The sequence below is a fragment of the Manis javanica genome, chromosome 1 (genome assembly GCF_040802235.1).
Source record: "Manis javanica isolate MJ-LG chromosome 1, MJ_LKY, whole genome shotgun sequence".
Classification (NCBI taxonomy): Eukaryota; Metazoa; Chordata; class Mammalia; order Pholidota; family Manidae; genus Manis; species Manis javanica.
Window position 1 is genome coordinate 110298217 of NC_133156.1, and position 17540 is coordinate 110315756.

A 17540-nucleotide genomic window follows, 5' to 3' on the forward strand; every position below is an offset into this window, starting at 1 on the left:
ATTCATCCCTTCATTCATTTGTTCATTCATTCAGTAAATGTTTTACATATTCTAGGCCAGGCAATGTGCTGGGAGCTGAGGAAACATAATGAATAAGATATTTTCTTGCCCAAATCAAGTAGGAATCATTACTACCATCAATACACATGTATTAAATGCCTTGTGTAGGAGGTGCTGGAACTGGGCACTTCAGGGGCCTGTAACAAGGCATGGCATGGCAGGGTCCTTGTCCTGCAGGAGCTTAGTCTCCTTGAGGGGATGGCCATGCACACAGAAAGCTAAGTAACACTGTGCAATGCTAAGTGCCATTTGAGTGCTATGGAGTATCAGTGTGACTGGCATTGCAGAGACAGGGAGATCACTCTTGGTCTGGGCAAGTGGGGAAGCTGTCACAGTGGCATAATTGTGGTCACAGCCAATAAGAACTATTATAAACCACAGCATTGCAGGAGAGATGGAATAATGATTCTGAGAGGGTGAAATCTTTTTGTTTTAAATTGACCTCATGGAAATAAATCTGGCACTTAAAGAGTTTCAGGTTTTATTTATGTCATAATGGTTCACTTGTGGGTAACTAGCTCTTGAAATAAGGAACTTGTCTCTCTAGGTTGGAATCATTTTGAATGGGAGAAATGAAACTTTATTAATCTTTTGAAAGTTATTCAACATTAATTGTGTCTGGCAGTTTTTAAATAAGAAAAATTACCCCAAACTAGATGGCTTAGATTACATTGTTATCTACGAGTGATTTTCTCATGTAATAAATATGCTTTAGTTCTATAATTATAAGAAGGATCTGAATTTTTCTCCCCACCACTGCAAATAACTGCCTGTCCTGTGTTGAAAAAAAATGCTTGAATTCTTTTATATTTTCTTATCCTCAAGTAAGCTATCAAAATATAATCCCCCCTCCAGTAAATTATGAAGAACTTAAAAATGAAAAAGTCACTGGTGATGCAGGTGTTTATACAGCTTTATTTTTAAAGTTTGGGTATCATGTCCTACCAGTTATAGAGAAATAATGATAACTTAGTACAAAATCTTACATTTATGAAGTTACATTCTAGATGGAAAATCAGATCTATGCTTAGTGAGAGTTTAAATTTTATTTAAGATCTTAGAACTATGCAGAGCTTATATAAGACACTACTTGACTCAATTTCAACAAAATAAGCTTGCAAGTTTGAGAAACTGAATAATATGCCTCCTGATCTCCCTTGAATTCTCAGAGAGAAAAACAACAGGATTTTGCCATAGATAAAAAAGTACCAGAGCTTTCTCCACTTCCAATAAGGACAATTAAAAGAAAACTGGTGAAATGGGAGAATATATTCATAAATGACATATCCAATAAACGGTTAACATCCAAAATATATAAAGAGCTCACATGCCTTAACACCCAAAAGGCAAATAATCCGATTAAAAAATGGGTAGAGGATCTGAACAGGCATTTCTCCAAAGAAGAAATTCAGATGGCCAACAGGCACATGAAAAGATGCTCCACATCCCTAATCATCAGGAAAATGCTAATTAAAACTATAATGAGATGTCACCTCACACCAGTTAGGATGGCCAGCATCCAAAAGAAAAAGAACAACAAATGCTGGTGAGGATGCGGAGAAATGGGAACCCTCTTACACTGTTGATGGGGATGTAAATTAAATTAGTTCAGCCATTGTGGAAAGCAATAAGAAGGTTCCTCAAAAAACTAAAAACAGAAATACCATTTGACCCAGGTATTCCACTCTTAGAAATTTACTCAAAGAAAACAAGATGCCTGATTCAAAAAGACATATGCACTCCTGTTTATCACAGCACTATTTACAATAGCCAAGATACAGAAGCAATCCAAGTGCCCATCAGTAGATGAATGGATAAAGTAGAGGTGGTACATATATTATTCAGCCATAAAAAGAAAACATAGCCCCCCCCTTTTAAATCACAGTTAAGGTAAACCAAGAATATCCACTAATAGTGTTAATAAATAGAGTAGTAAATAAGAAATAGAGTGTTCTTTGTAAAGAAATATTTTGCCAAATATGAGGGAAAAAAATTACTTGACTCTAAGTGTAGTCTTCCTGTATTTATCTCAAAAGTGAGAAACAAAAAATTCCTACTAGTCTTCACAGCAACAACCCTTTTACCATAAGCCCTCCACCTCTGTTTCACTCAGTGTGGTCGCCCCGTGACTCACCACCCAGACCCTCCTTCCAGAATGAAGGACTCAGTCCTGCAGGGATTGCTGCATTCAGACTGCCTTTGGCTGTCCGCCCGCATGGGGCTTGCCTCAGCGAACAGAGCTCCCGCTAGAAGCCTCACTCCTTCCTGGGCGGCCCAAATACAAGGACTCATCAGCAAAGGGTATAAAGTGTTTTTAAATGGTTGAGTGCATCTTCGTGGAGAAAATGGAAGTCTTCCTTATGGCCAGGACCCTTACCTGACTGTGAACTACTTGGTGGTGATGTAATTGTCCTGTTGCTGGGAGACTGCTTCCGCACCTATAAGCAATAAGCTATTATTGACTAAGTCACTATATAAAGAGCTTCACCCAGAGCTCTGGGCAGGTAGAGACAGAGGTGGATTATAGGCCTGCAGACTGCTGGATGCAGACCTGATTCTAGTGCTCAACCTACCGCCCTGAGAATAAAGCCAGGCATAAACTCTTTAATCCCAAGAACATTCCATTGACATTTCTTGGTCTCACTGAATCCATACTGAACTTGCCTGGGGCTGAAACCCTCAGGCAAGACAGTCTTCCCCAGAGATATCCAGCATCACCAGTCAGCTTCTCCCTGGGCCCAATCCTGCTTTATTCTCTTTTCTTCTACAGGTGTCAATCCTAAGAGCACTCCTTTAGAAACATCCTAAATACTCATTTCTGTGTCCCAGTTTGCTTCCCAGGGCACCCAGCCTGTGGCACTCGAATCTCCATTGATTTGAACCTCTGTACCTATTGGGGTACAAACATTTCTTCTTCAGAGATGCTCTGATTGTAAAAACATTATCTAAATGACAGGAAATCTCCTTTGTTCTTTCTACCAATCTGAACAACTTTTCAGGAAATTTCTTGGAAATCACTCTCCAAAAAGCATCAAGATTTAGTACATGTCCTACCAAACTCATTCTCTAGTTCTTATATTTGACAGTGACTTCAGGGAAACAGCAAAGTCCCAATTCTTTGCAGTAGGTGTTGGTGCTCATCCCTAGTCACAGCTAAGAACACTCAATTTATTTAAAATAGTTGCATTTCTTTTTCTTTTCTTTAGAATCCATGTTTTTTTGAACCACGTTAATGCCAGTAGTATCTATAACTGGGTGGGAATTGTAGGAATAGCTCTAAAATAGAGACATAGCAGACAAGGAATCAGTCATCTTGTGGAGAGGCGTGGCTCTAGTGACCCCTAGGGAAAACCGCTGTCTGAAGTTGCTTTAATTAAAGTGACTAAGGTCTTACTACGGAGGTTGGTAGAGGCAGTTTCATTCCTCCCTCCACCCCCACACCACTGAAAATAGAATCTGATTATATCACTCTGTATTTGAGGACAAATACACATGCATAGCAATTTTTTCTAGCTTTATTGAGGTATAATTCACAAATAAAATTGTAAGATATTTAAAGAGTACAGGACGATTTGATACACATATGCATTGTCAAAGGATTGCCCCATTGAGCTAGCTGCCACATCCATCACCTCACACATTTAACCTCTTTTTTTCTTTTTCTGTGAGAACATTTAAGTTCTACTCTCAGCAAATCTCAATCCTATATAGTGTAGTCAACTATAGTCACCATGTTATACATTTGATCCTCAGACCTTGTGCATCTTATAATTGAAAGTTTGTATTCTTTTGTCACAACTAGAGCATTTTGAAGTTAATGTCATCAAGCACACACCTCAGCTGTCACAGCGATTTTAATACTTAACCCATTTGCACTCAGTCCCTCCCAATCAATCTAAATGCAATTTCTTGGCACTTGGTTCTTTGGTTTTGCAAATGAGTTTTATTTTTGTAATACATACTTGATCCAGAAACATTTATTTTTAACAAGAAAAACAGACGCATTAAAAACAAACAGAGCTGGGTTAGTTTTTGGCTTAGTGGGTGGAGGTAGAAGAGCACTGGGAAAGTTTCACTGACTTTGGCCTGTTTTACCAGCTTCAGTAAAATGTAGGCATAAGGTTATGAGCTGCCTTGACTATTAGATGCTAGTACTGGTCTGTGGCAGGATGGGGTTAAAAGGAGAACTAGGAAAGTAAAGGCTTTTAGTGCGGACAGCCAACAGTGAGATGCAGGCAGTCCCAGGCTAAAATTTAACAGGACTCTGACAGCTCCTCTGCAGATCGGCTACTTGGAGCACAGAGTCCTGGGGAAAGAGACTTGCCCTAGGCTGCCAGTCAAGGGAAGAAGTAACCCCCAGGAAGGCATATCATTTCCCACCATTGATAGGAGGGAAAAAGTCATTTAGGGTTTTAAATGATCCAAGTGCTTAATGCACTTTCTTGACAGACCCCCAAAGAGCAACACTACTTAAGTTGAGGTACAGAGGCTGTTTGTGCAGTATTAGTGGGTCCTACAGGATCTTCCCAGTCCTCACCACACACAGTGCACTCAGTGGGGCTCTGTCCTTACTGCCAGCTCCAGAGCTGGCAGGGGTGCCCTTCTGTGCTCTGGCCTGCTAAGATCAGCCTGCCTGTTCCCGCCGCTCTGCGCAGCTAGAGGAAGGCGGCTTGGGGTGAGCAGCAGCCCAGAGCTCGAGAGATGCGCCACTTAGCCCTTGGCCTGCCTCACCTGGTGGTTGGGTTTCTCTGCCATGAGAGGGGCAGGACGCAGTTAGAAGTGGCAGGGAACATCCTGGGCCCTGCAAGCATTTGTCTGAGGGGACGTTCCTATCTGGGTGTTGGTAGCTGCGCAGGACTTTCCCTGATAGTCACGTTGTGTGTAAGAGAACTGAGCTGAAAGCTGAAAATTAGTTCCTCTTTTGACTTTGCCTCAGAATATCAAAGCATTCACTGTCTTAACATAAGACATGGTTGAGAAGCTTTCTTACCAGGCAATACTTATAAACTGCTTCAGATCCTTATATTATGAGATGAAAGAAAGTTTTGTTATCTTGAAAGCTACAGTTTGGAAATGTTTTTGGTACCCTGGGGCCTTGGTTGTTTCTGGTCATAAAACTTCAAAGACTGAAAAGTAAAACTGGCCTGCGCTAAGATTTGGGTTTTTGCTTTGGAGATGAAGGGGAAAGATAAGATGGCAAAGGGAGAAGAGAAGCGGAGAGAACGGGAGTACAGAGCAAAATGGGGAGGATGAGGGCCAAACAGCCAGCCATGGGGCCCGCAGGCCACTGAAGAGGGTCGGGCTCCACCCTTCCTGAGGCTCCTTGCCTTGCTGTGACGGAAGACTCCGTTTCTGCCCCCAAATCATCAGTGAAGACTTCTCTGTTCCTATTTCTTTTTAGTGGAACTCAAAAGAGGGACAATTTTTTTCATGGTACAATACAGCACAGAGCTAATGGGCAGGGGTGGGGGACCTCCTGAGGCTCAGGGTTCCCAGGACTTCATGGGATTCCTGGGGAGGGCTCCAGGTTTCCGCCAGTTACAGATATGGGACCGTGGGTTGAGGTAGTTTGATCTAGATCTCTAAGAGGCAGGGAGGGACCCAGTAGATAACTTCTGGGACATACAGATGAAAGAAGGTAGAAAGAATATCATTTGGAAAAATCAGCAGTAGGGTCCAGAATGCAAAAGCACGAGGTCTTCCTCCTTTAGGACATTTCACTTGGCAGTACCATGGGTGCTGAGCTCTGCATAGCACTAACGTGGAAAGATACTGACCCCCTTCTCAAGTGCGGCAGGCATGTAAATAAACGCACACCATACCAGAAGGTGATTGCTCTGCTAGAGCCATGAGGACGAGGCAGTGTTAGCATGTGTGGAAGAGGAGCTCTGAGGACTGTGGGGCACGGCTCTCTCCATCAGGTGTAAGAAACCACTGCCGCATCCTTTGCCTACAGACCACTTCCTGGAGGTGTCAGCTCTTTTTAGCACAGATTTTGTTAAGAGCTTGGTTTGGGAAGTCTCCTTTCTAGGGTACTGATGCCTTCTGACTGCTTCCTTCAAGGACTCTATGCTTTGGAAAAAAACTTCTGTATTTCTGTGGAAGTGAATTCTTGAGAAAAATAATAATAAGGAAAGCTATTGTATGACTCTTGGGTTGTCCCATCAAGGGGGAAACAAAGGAAATGCTATATAGGAAATGGTTGCAAAGACAGTGGTGCCTTCTTCAAGTGGCCCCTTTGCTACAGGTGCAGGACTTCCAGGGGAATCAAAGGAGATTTCTTCCTGGTCAGGAGGGTCCCCAGTGCTGGTCAGGCCTAGAGCATCTCACCATTAAAGGATATCTGAGTTGAGGAACATAGGCATTTAGATATTTGTACTATTTCTCTAACATATATACCTTGCATACTTTTTCTTTAGATGTTTGACATGTTTTTCTTTTTTGAATGGCATATTGTGTGGTCTGGTGACAACAGAGGATTTAGAGTCAAGAGTCCCAGATCTGAATTCTGTCATTTTTACAAACTAGTTGTACAAACTCAAGCAAACCACCGCTTCGTGAAGCCTCAATCTCTTCATCTATAAAATGGGCTGATAACATCTGACATTTTGGAATGCCTTTCTCAGGCTCCACCTGCAGTGCCATGCAGTCAGCAATCTTTAAATCAAGCCTCTTAGGACCTTGGGAGAGAGTTTGTAGCTACTTACTTACACAGTTCTCTCTGAATAACTTTTCAAACTCTTCTATCTTCCATGCACTGAATCCAATGTACAAATCTGTTGTTTCCCTTAACTGCACCACCAGCCTATGAATTTGGCACTATCATCACCCCATTTTACAGCCAGAAACACTGAGGCCTGAGGTTACACAGTTCCTGTGATCATCCAGCTAGGGACCCAGACAACCTGACTTGGAGCCCTACCTTGGAGCCTACTCGGGCAAGTGGCCACACGGGTCTGTCCCTAACCTCAGTCTAAAGCTTCCTTACTTCTCTCCTGGCCTTGAGCTGGTGCCCTCCTGCCTGGAAAGACCAATGGACATTGCTCAGTGCTGTATTCTCTCACTGACATTTGCTGTGTCACCAGCACGTCCAGTTCTAGAAATCTCTGAGTGGTGTCCTCTCAGGCCCGTGAGTGAATAGATTTACTGCAGAACCTGTGAGCTTCCACCAGTGTCTGGAAAGTTTTGCATGATGAATGGTGTCATTGGCCCTCCTGGGTTTGCTGCTGGAGCCTCTGTTTTTCTGAGACAGGGCTGATGAGCCTCCTGGCTCCTCCCCATCTGGCACGCACTGGCGCCCACTTCTCACACCTAACTGGAGCCTGTAACAACACAGTCCAGGCTTTCCAGGACCAGGCATCGCCGCTCCTGCCAAATGAGGGAAAACCCTCTGACCTGCTTCCTGATTATTTTCAAATTAAAAGGTGCTCTCGGGACAACTGAAATTCACCCAAGGGCCTGTCTGGGCAGCTTCTTCCAAAGAGCTCTGGCTCCCAGCACAACCACCCAGCCTCAGACTTTCCACCCAAAGCAGGCCCACACCATGCCCTTTTTCTGAGCTTATGTTCTAAGCACAGTGCCAGCTCTTTGCCTGCTCAGGGCACCCTCCTGCCCAGCAGGTTGGCTTGTGGAAAGGGTGAAGGGCCTTGGATTGTGCTGTGTGCTTCGGGGAGGGCACTCACAGAGACTCCAGCTGAGCAGCACACCTGTGGGCACCAGCAATGGGACCTTCAGGGGCCTTTGCTGGGCGTCTCGTCAGGGGGCGCCCTGACTGGTCCAGGGGTCCTGCTGTTACCAGGATTTCCTCCCTGCCTTCAAGGCTCAGACCCACAGACAGAGCTCAAAGGGGCACAAGGGAGCACCTAGTCCAGCCCCAGATGAGGCTGCTGACATGGGTGAGGGGCACAGTGTTTAGCAATGCGTTCATGGCAGAACCGGGACGGGAGCCCAGGCGTCACGGCCAAGGCTGCGCTCTGTCTCCACCCGTGTCCCGTGCCTCACTCTACCCCTGGGTGGCAGTCCTCCTTGGTGCATTCTTCCCCCGGAAAGACTATCTGACAGGCATCATCTGAAGATGGAGAAAGCTATCGGAGTTTCCAGAATCTCATGGGTCCACATAAAAATGTAACTGAAAAAAGGATATGTGAGAATCCACTTCTATTTTTAAATGACCATAGTCATGGAACATAGTCTAGATCGTATTCCCCTCAAAGCCGATTCAGGATCGGAATGCCCTGAGCAGACCTTGTCCGGCTGACTGCGCTATTATCACCTCATCGTTGTCCTGTTGCCCTTCCTTCCTTTCCTCCCAGTGGCCCCTCAGTAGATTTGCTCACCTCCCAGAGCTATGACTTTGGTCTTTCCTCCCTGCCTGTATAGGTTGATGGGTAGGTGGGTGCCCGGGCACATGCAAGATAAGGGGGCGAAACCTAGCTAACATCCTTTCCAAATAGGACTACTTCTCTACCAAACACAGGGCCTGAATGACACACGGACACCTCAAACCCATCTGCCAGTTCTGCCAGCCCCTGTCTGCCTTCCTCCTGTACTCGAAACATCCCTACCTCACCTTTCAAACAGGAAATCTCCTAAGTCACCTTTGATTTCTTCTTTTTCTCTAATTTCTCATGTACAGTGAATCCCCAAGCTCTGATGATTCCACCTTTGAAATGCCTTCCCCTCCCACCTGGCTCCCTTGCCATTATCTGGGCCCTGCACACCACTTACTCATCCTGTGGCCACTGCTTTTCAGGTTAATTGGACTGCTTGTCCCCAGACTTCCTCCTCCAAAATAATGTACACATGGTCATGGAGATACTTATTTTTCTTTTGTTACTACGAAATATTGCAGACTACAGGGAATTATAGAGAATAACGTCACACCTACATACCTACCATCCAGATTGCTCCAGAGCCTTTCCCTGAAGTTTAATAAAATAAGGCAAAACATTAAGAGAAAAAATAGCCTCTCAGATATAGTCGATGCCTCCTATGTGTCTGTCCCCAATCCCATTCCCCTCCTTTTCTCAATATTATCTTGAATTTTGTATGAATTTTTCCCAAGAAATGTGTTTACCACATATATATGCATCCATGAATAATATTTCATATAGTTTTGCATATTTAAAGTCTTTATATAAGTGATAGCAACTGTATGGTGTCCATATGCAGTCTGCTTTCATCATTCAATAATGTGTTTTTGAGGTTTATGCCTATAGATACATGTAGCTCTATTGAATTAACTTTAATTGCTACAGAAGCTTCCATTGTGTGAACATACTGTTATTTATTTATACATTCTTCTGTTGATGGGTATTCAGTTATTTCCAATTTTTCACAATGATAGACATGCCACAAATCAACTCTCTCATCTATGTATCCTTGTATATGCATGAGAGTCTCTTGAGAGGTAGACACACAGAATGAAACTGATGGTTCTAAAGGTAGGCACATCTTTATCTCTATATGTTGTCAAATTCTTCCCTAAATTGGTTATACTAATTTATATCCCTGCCAGCACTACCTAAGAATTACCATTTCATACTCATCAGATCGAGAAAAATAGAGAAGTCTAACACTAATATTGGAGATATTGTGAAGAAATGGGATCTCATAGTTGTTTTAATTTGCATGTCCTTGATTACTACTAAGATGGAGCATTGCTTGTATTTATTTTGCATTCTGGGTTCCTCTCACGTGTGTTGCTGGTTTACATCATTAGCCTATTTTTCTATTGGTTATTTCGGCTTCTATCTCTTTTGATTTGTAGGAATTCTTCATATATGCTGGATATTTTTCCTTCGGTGATTATATGAGGGTAATTTATCTTCTCCAGTCAGTGGCTGGTATTTTCACTTTGATAAATTTTAATACTTTAAAACTTTTAAACTTATCTACAAAAAACTCCACTATAAACAATATTTTCCTTTGTAGTTGATTCTTTCTTGCCTTATTAAAGAAATCATTATCTACCTTGAGATCATAAAAGTATTCTCTTTTTTTCCTTACACAATAGTAATCTGATCAAGCCTGGAAAACCAAGCATAATAGTTCAAATAACAGGAAGTAGTCAACAGGTCATTAAAAACAAAACAAAACAAAACAAAATGCACATCAGGAAGCCCCACCATTTTCCTTCAAGCTGTGTGACCCTGAGAAGGTCACTTAACCTCCCCCTGGGTTTGTCCCTGGCTGGTTGGGAGGCCTGAACAAAAATCAAGGAAGCCTGCTATTCACATGACATGCTCTGGCATTTGCTTGCTCTGGCATTTTATGGATTTGTGAAATCTTCAACTGTGGTCAAATTGCCATCCTCCACACCCTGGACTAGGACAACCTTGCACTGACCTGGCTGACAGCTGGAACACGGCAAAAACCGCCCAGAACTTTGGAACCAAGCTGGCCTCATTTGTTCAAGTAAATAGGATTTACAGAACCCCTGCCAGGGAGACAGGGTTAAGAGTGGGGAGCTATAGTGGGTTCACAGTGAAGCCCTGGATCCCTCAGAGGGAGGGCCAGAGAGAAATGCGATTCTAGTGTTTAAAGGTTCTGGAGTAATTGGTCAGGACTTGGTCTAGGAAAATTGGAAATAGAGAGGAATGATATTTGTTTTGAACTAAACCTGAGCTTTTGCTATTCTGCCACCCTTAACTCTTTTGGGGGCTCGTTCTCTTTCTCTGTTGTGCTCTCAGCACTCCTCACCCTGTCTCCTTATTCTACCTACCAAACCTCACTCAGAACAGTACCTGACACATAGCAGGCCTCAATAAATGTGGCCATTATTACCAGGGAATAAAGGAATGGCATCCTTTTGCTATATACATTACAAGCAGCAGGCATTATCATCATCATGCCCATTTTACAGATGAGGAAAATGAAGTAGAAGAAGTTAAGGAACCAGCCCAAGCCCAAGTTCATGGAAGTACTGACTAACAGAGCTTAGATTCACATGAAGGTGGAGCCCATACATTAAAAACTCTGGCTTCCCAGGCCACATTCCACACTGCGAGGCAGCAGAGGGGAGCTTGAATGCCCAGAGAGAAAGCCTGCAGTCCCCCAGGCAATGGCCCAGTTATCCTTACCATAGTGCCCCCTGGAGACACACAATTCTAAAATGTAAGGTCTGGGAGGCAGAGCTTTGAAAAATAACTCCAAAACATAATGGGAAGTGAACGGCTTTATCTTGTAAAAGGCATTCTTTAAAATTCACCACCTCCCACAATCACAACAGGCAGGGAATAGGCAGTAACTCCGAAGTGAGGAAAAGGTTTGGGAACCAGGACTCAGTCCTGATGCCCCCAGAGAAAATGCCCACCTTCATGTCACAGCAACACCAGCTCTGAACTCCTACCCTTTTCTCTGCAGGGAGCCCCAGCAGACCAGATGACAGCTGGATTGGTGGCGTCCTGCCGTCCTGAGTGCCGTGGCTCACATGACAGTCCCTGGTTCCAGAAGCCTGGTCACAAGCTCCTAAATGAGGAGCCAAAACCCAATCCCAGTTGAGTGATTCCAGACTCTGGGAAGTGGGAAGGTTGAGGGGAGGGAGGATCCTTACAGCTCCCATAGTCATCCCAGGGCTCTAACTGCTGCCTTTCCCATGCAAAGACCCATAACAGAGACACCACAAAAAGGGAGAGAGGAAACACCTACACCAGCCTGGGGAAAACTTGATTTAGAGATAAATTGTGTATATGTATGTATGTTTGTGTGTGTGTGTGTGAGAGAAAGAAAGACATCACTGTAGTTGAATTCTGACTCATTTCATAGTTTAAGTATTCATTCAATACTTTTAAAGCATAAAAACAAATAGAGTACTTCCCACTCTGGTCTGTCACATAAGAAGCTTAGAAGTCATCGTTCCATCCTAACAAAAAGTCTAACAAACTGAAAAATCAACAACTCTTCCTAAATTTGTTAAAAAAGTGAGGTCACAGGCAAATCACTATCCCTAAAATTAGAGAGAGGCAGATACAGAAAACTGTGACTACCAGAACAGAAACCTCTGCAAGAGGGAACCAGTGTCAGGGTAGGAAAACCTGGACTACAATTGACAAATTGCTGGAGATGCAGTGTGGACAACAATGGGAGTTAAAAACTCCAGGGGGACCCAGTCATTTGGGGACCCCACACTTTTTTTGTGAGTTTTACCTCTAGGAGCTGTACCAGGTTCTTGCAGTGAAGAGAAAAATCCCTTCATGCTTCCTGCAGGAGTCAGAGAAGAGGAACCATTTAAAATACTCCAGAACATTCTGCTCTTCTGACAAGACTTCTAACTATCCAGAGCCCACCCTATTGGGGTTTTATCAGAGCCTAACCTACCTGGTGGAAGAGAAATACTCAACCCCAGTCCACTCTAGCCATCCTGCTCCACCTGAAGTGAAGGGGAAAAACCTGAGAAACACTGGTGAAGTTCACAGTCTGGGGCACAGACTCACCAACAGACTGAGAACTAATCACAGGAATACAGAATGCTTCCCCTCCCCCGCACCTCATCACTACATTACTAAAGGCCTATGTACCATAGTTCCTTTTATCCAGTACATCAGGTCTACTTTGCAACAAAAAATTACAGGACATACTATTAAAAGGCAAAAAAAAAAACGCAATTTGAAGAGATTGAACAAGCAATAGCACCAGAGTCAGATATGGTGAGACTATTGGAATTATCAGACCAGGGATTTTTTAAAACTATGTTAATGTGTTAAGGGCTTTAATGGAAAAACTAGACAACATGCAAGAACAGAAGGATAATATAAAAAGAGATATAGAAATTTTAAGAAAGAATCAAAAAGAAATGATAGAGATCAAAAACACTATCACAGAAATGAAGAATGCCTTTGCGGGAATCAGAGACTGCACATGGCTGAGGAAAGAATATTTGAGTTTGAGGATGTAACAATAGCAACATGCAAGACTGAAAAGCAAAGAGAAAAAAAAATGGGGAAAAAAACAAAAACCCAGAGCAGAATATCCAAGAACTGTGGGACAACTACAGAAGGTGTAACATAGGCATACCAGAATACCAGAAGGAGAAGAAAGAGAAAAAGGAAGAGAAGAAATATTTGAAGAAATAATAACTGAGAAATTACCCACAAATTAATGTTAGATGCCAAACCATAGACCCAGGAAGCTCAGAGGGCACCACTCAGGATAAATAGTAAAAAACTTTGCCTAGGCATATCATGTTCAAACATCAGAGTACAGAAGATCAAAGATAAAGAAAAAAATCTTGAAAGAAGCCAGAGAAAAATAACAACTTACTTATAAAAAAGCAAAAATAAGAATTACATCTGACTTATCAGAAATCATACAAGCAAGACAGTATAGTGAAATATTTAAAGTGTTGCAAGAAAAAAACCCACTGATCTAGAATTCTGTACCCTACAAAATTGCTCTTCAAATGTGAAGAAGAAATAAAGACTTTCCCAGGGAAATAAAAATTGAGGGAAATTTTTGCCAGTAGAGCTGACTCACAAGAAATATTGAAAGAAAATCTTTAGAGAGAGGGAAATGATATAGGTCAGAAAGTCATATCTACATAAAAAAAAAAGAGAAGAGCATCAGAGAGGAATAGCAAAATATATCACTCTGGTTCAGGGCAGTTGTGAAGGTTGTATTTGTTTTGGAGGGCTAGGAGATATATGGGAATGCTGTATTCTGCTCATTTGCTAAGGACCTAAAAACTGCTCTAAAGAATGTATTAATTTCTAAAAAGCTAATGAGACTTTAGTTTTCTTCATAAAATTCAAACTATGGGTCATTGGCCTATGGGCATTTGTTCATACTTATTTTAGGTGAAAGGAATTCTAACTTCTTAAATAATTTGTCCTTAGGTATGGGGAATGAAAAATTCTATGAGAAAAGGACTTGGCTAGTCCCTTCTTTTCCTTCCTCTCTCTTCCAGAAATCTCTAACAGCCAGCAACCACAGCAATTCCATAGCCCATTTGTAGATGGAACTCCCCATGAAGTCTTGGCTTAGATTCTGTCCTAAAGCCAGTCCCTTCTCTTTGACATGTTGAGCTTTTATTCTGTCTGACTTCAAAGCAAACTAAGGTTTAAATTCATTCTATGTTTGGATGCTTCCTGATCATAGAATGATTTAAAGGAATTCTTGATTGTTCAAATTTGAAAGAAGCTTTTTCAAAAAGGAGACTGCCTCTTTTAAAGAAAAAGAAACAACTTTAGTTGCACCCCACCTGGTTTCAAAAATTTTTAAACAAAGGAAAAGATAGAGTGGCAGGGAAATCTGTGTGCTTGCATCCAATTTGGGAATGTGATTAATGCCAAATTATTACATTCTTCAAAAATTCTAAGTATCGACATTGTAAATCACTTAAGGGGAACAAAAATGTAAGAATGGAGGGGTAAAAGTCAGTTGATCCAAAATAAAAAGTAATGAATTGGAAAATAAGAAACTAGAGTAGTTCAGATTAATGTCTTCTCAGACTATTCTTCTCAACTAAACAGAGATGATACCAAGAAGAGGAGTTAAAAAGAAAATTAAAACCATTTGGCAGGAAATATTTTCCTAAGCAACAAATATATGAGGCGTTCCAAAAGTAAAAATGCTAGAGTTGTTCAAGAATGAGCAGCTTTTTGAGGGAGAGAGAATCAGAAGGCAGATCACTCTTCCAAAAAGGAATGTTCCCTCATTCTGACTTGTCCAATATGTACACCCTTTGCTCACCAGGGTTATGTCCCTACCATCTCTGCAACTTGTCAGGCAGATTTCAGGACAAGTCAATCTATGATAAGATGACCAAGTCATGTAGATGCCAGTACTGTTTTTGTCCTTAAAATCCAGGAACTCCCAGATACCAAGTTTAGTTCTCTCCCATTGCACTTGATCTGACAACTCACTTTTGAAACTAAAAAAATTCAAACAAAGGTTGGTGTGGTAGACAATGGTGTGGTGCTTTTCATCAATAGTTCTGATTCTTACCTTCCTGATGTTAGACATGGTCCTATGGTTGTGTATGTCTTCCAGGTGAATGTTATAAGTATTTACCAATGATTTTTCCTCATCTGTCATCAGCTGTGTTCCAGTGAGTGGAAGCCCCACCAGCCTTGCTCCCTGAGTGCACGTGTGGAGCAGAGGCCCCTTTCGAGGGGCAAAGGACATAACACCTGAGTGAGAAATGAACCTTATTTTAAGCTCCTGGGAATTTAGGGTTGTTACTGCAGCATAAATAAGCCTACAATGCTTGGTATAGCTGATAATTAAGGCAGCAATAATTGAGGCTCTACTCCAAAATATTTCATGCTTCTTTATTTTCAGAGAAACTTATTTTTAGAAGAAACAGACGTTTCAAAATGTACCAAGAAACTTGAAAAGTCAACCATCCTTGAAATGTGATTTACTTACTACAAATGCTCTCAGAGTAAGCATTTATGATACCAGCTAAAATTGTGAGATACCACATGTGTGATTAAATATCACATGCCTAATTTATCCTGAATCTTATCTGCAATTTTAAGTCATTTTATTTTTTAAGTGTTTTTCTGGTCTGTTGTCACTGATATTATAGCTGCCTTAATATAAGAATAACTACTTTCAAGATCTCATAGCCAAGATGGCGGCATGAGTAGACCAGCAGAAATCTCCTCCCAAAACCACATATATCTATGAAAATATAACAAAGACAACTCTTCCTAAAATAGAGACCAGAGGACACAGGACAACATCCAGACCACATCCACACCTGCAAGAACCCAGTGCCTCGCAAAGGGGCAGCCGGGCAGGAAGCAGAAGCCCTGTCTACTCAGAGTTGCTCAGCACAAGCCACTAGAGGTCGCTATTCTCCCAGAAGAGGAAGGCCACAAACCAACAAGAAGGAAAGCTCTTCCAGCTGTCACTCGTACCAGCTCTGCAAACTATCTCTATCACCATAAAAAGCCAAAACTACAGGCAGACAAAGATCACAGAGTCAACATCTGAGAAGGAGACAGACCTAACCAGTCTTCCTGAAAAAGAATTCAAAATAAAAATCATTAACATGCTGATGGAGATGCAGAGAAAAATGCAAGAGCAATGGGATGAAGTCTGGAGGGAGATCACAGATGTCAGGAAGGAGATCACAGAAGGGAAACAAACCCTAGAAGGATTTATAAGCAGAATGGATAAGATGCAAGAGGCCATTGAAGGAATAGAAACCAGAGAACAGGAACATATAGAAGCTGACATAGAGAGAGATAAAAGGATCTCCAGGAACAAAACAATACTAAGAGAACTATGTGACCAATCCAAAAGGAACAATATCCGTATTATAGGGGTACCAGAAGAAGAAAAGAGAGGAAAAGGGATAGAAAGTGTCTTTAAAGAAATAATTGCTGAAAACTTCCCCAAACTGGGGGAGGAAATAATTGAACAGACCACGGAAATACACAGAACCCCCAACAGAAAGGATACAAGGAGGACAACACCAAGACACATAATAATTAAAATGGCAAGGATCAAGGACAAGGAAAGAGTTCTAAAGGCAGCTAGAGAGAAAAAGGTCACTTATAAAGGAAAATCCATCAGGCTATCATCAGGCTTCTCAACAGAAATCCTACAGGCCAGAAGAGAATGGCATGATATATTTTACACAATGAAACAAAAGGGCCTTGAACCAAGGATACTGTATCCATCATGACTATCATTTAAATATGATGGCAGGATTAAACAATTCCCAGACAAGCTGAGGGAATTTGCTTCCCACAAACCACCTCTACAAGGCATCTTACAGGGACTGCTCTAGATGGGAGCACTCCTAAAAAGAGCACAGAACAAAACACACAACATATGAAGAATGGAGGAGGAGGAATAAGAAGGGAGAGAAGAAAAGAATCTCCAGACAGTGTATATAACAGCTCAATAAGCGAGTGAAGTTATGCAATAAGATACTAAAGAGGCTAACCTTGAACCTTTCGTAACCACAAATTTAAAGCCTGCAATGGCAATAAGTACATATCTCTCAATAGTCACCTTAAATGTAAATGGACTTAATGCACCAATCAAAAGACACAGAGTAATAGAATGGATAAAAAAGCAAGACCCTTCTATATGCTGCTTACAAGAAACTCACCTCAAACCCAAAGACATGCACAGACTAAAAGACAAGGGATGGAAAAACATATTTCAGGCAAACAACAGCAAGAAGAAAGCAAAGGTTTTAGTACTAATATCAGACAAAATAGACTTCAAAACAAAGTAAGTAACAAGAGATAAAGAAGGACACTACATAATGATAAAGGGCTCCATCCAACAAGAGGATATAACCATTCTAAATATATATGCTTCCAATATAGGAGCACCAGCATATGTGAAACAAATACTAAGAGAACTAAAGAGGGAAATAGACTGTAAGGCATTCATTTTAGGAGTCTTCAACACACCACTCACCACAAAGGATAAATCCACCAGGCAGAAAATAAGTAAGGACACAGAGGCACTGAACAACACACTAGAACAGATGAACCTAACAGACATCTATAGAA

General features: G+C 41.8%; 1 long non-coding RNA gene across 1 annotated transcript in view; it reads right to left on the reverse strand.

The window, feature by feature from the left end:
* The window catches only part of LOC140849351 (uncharacterized), a 101038-nt gene extending 89371 nt beyond the window's left edge, over positions 1-11667 (reverse strand). Inside the window, exon 1 of the long non-coding RNA XR_012131097.1 lies at positions 11375-11667. This is a non-coding gene — a long non-coding RNA (uncharacterized lncRNA). The remainder of the gene's footprint in view (positions 1-11374) is intronic.
* Positions 11668-17540: the final 5873 nt, after the last annotated feature.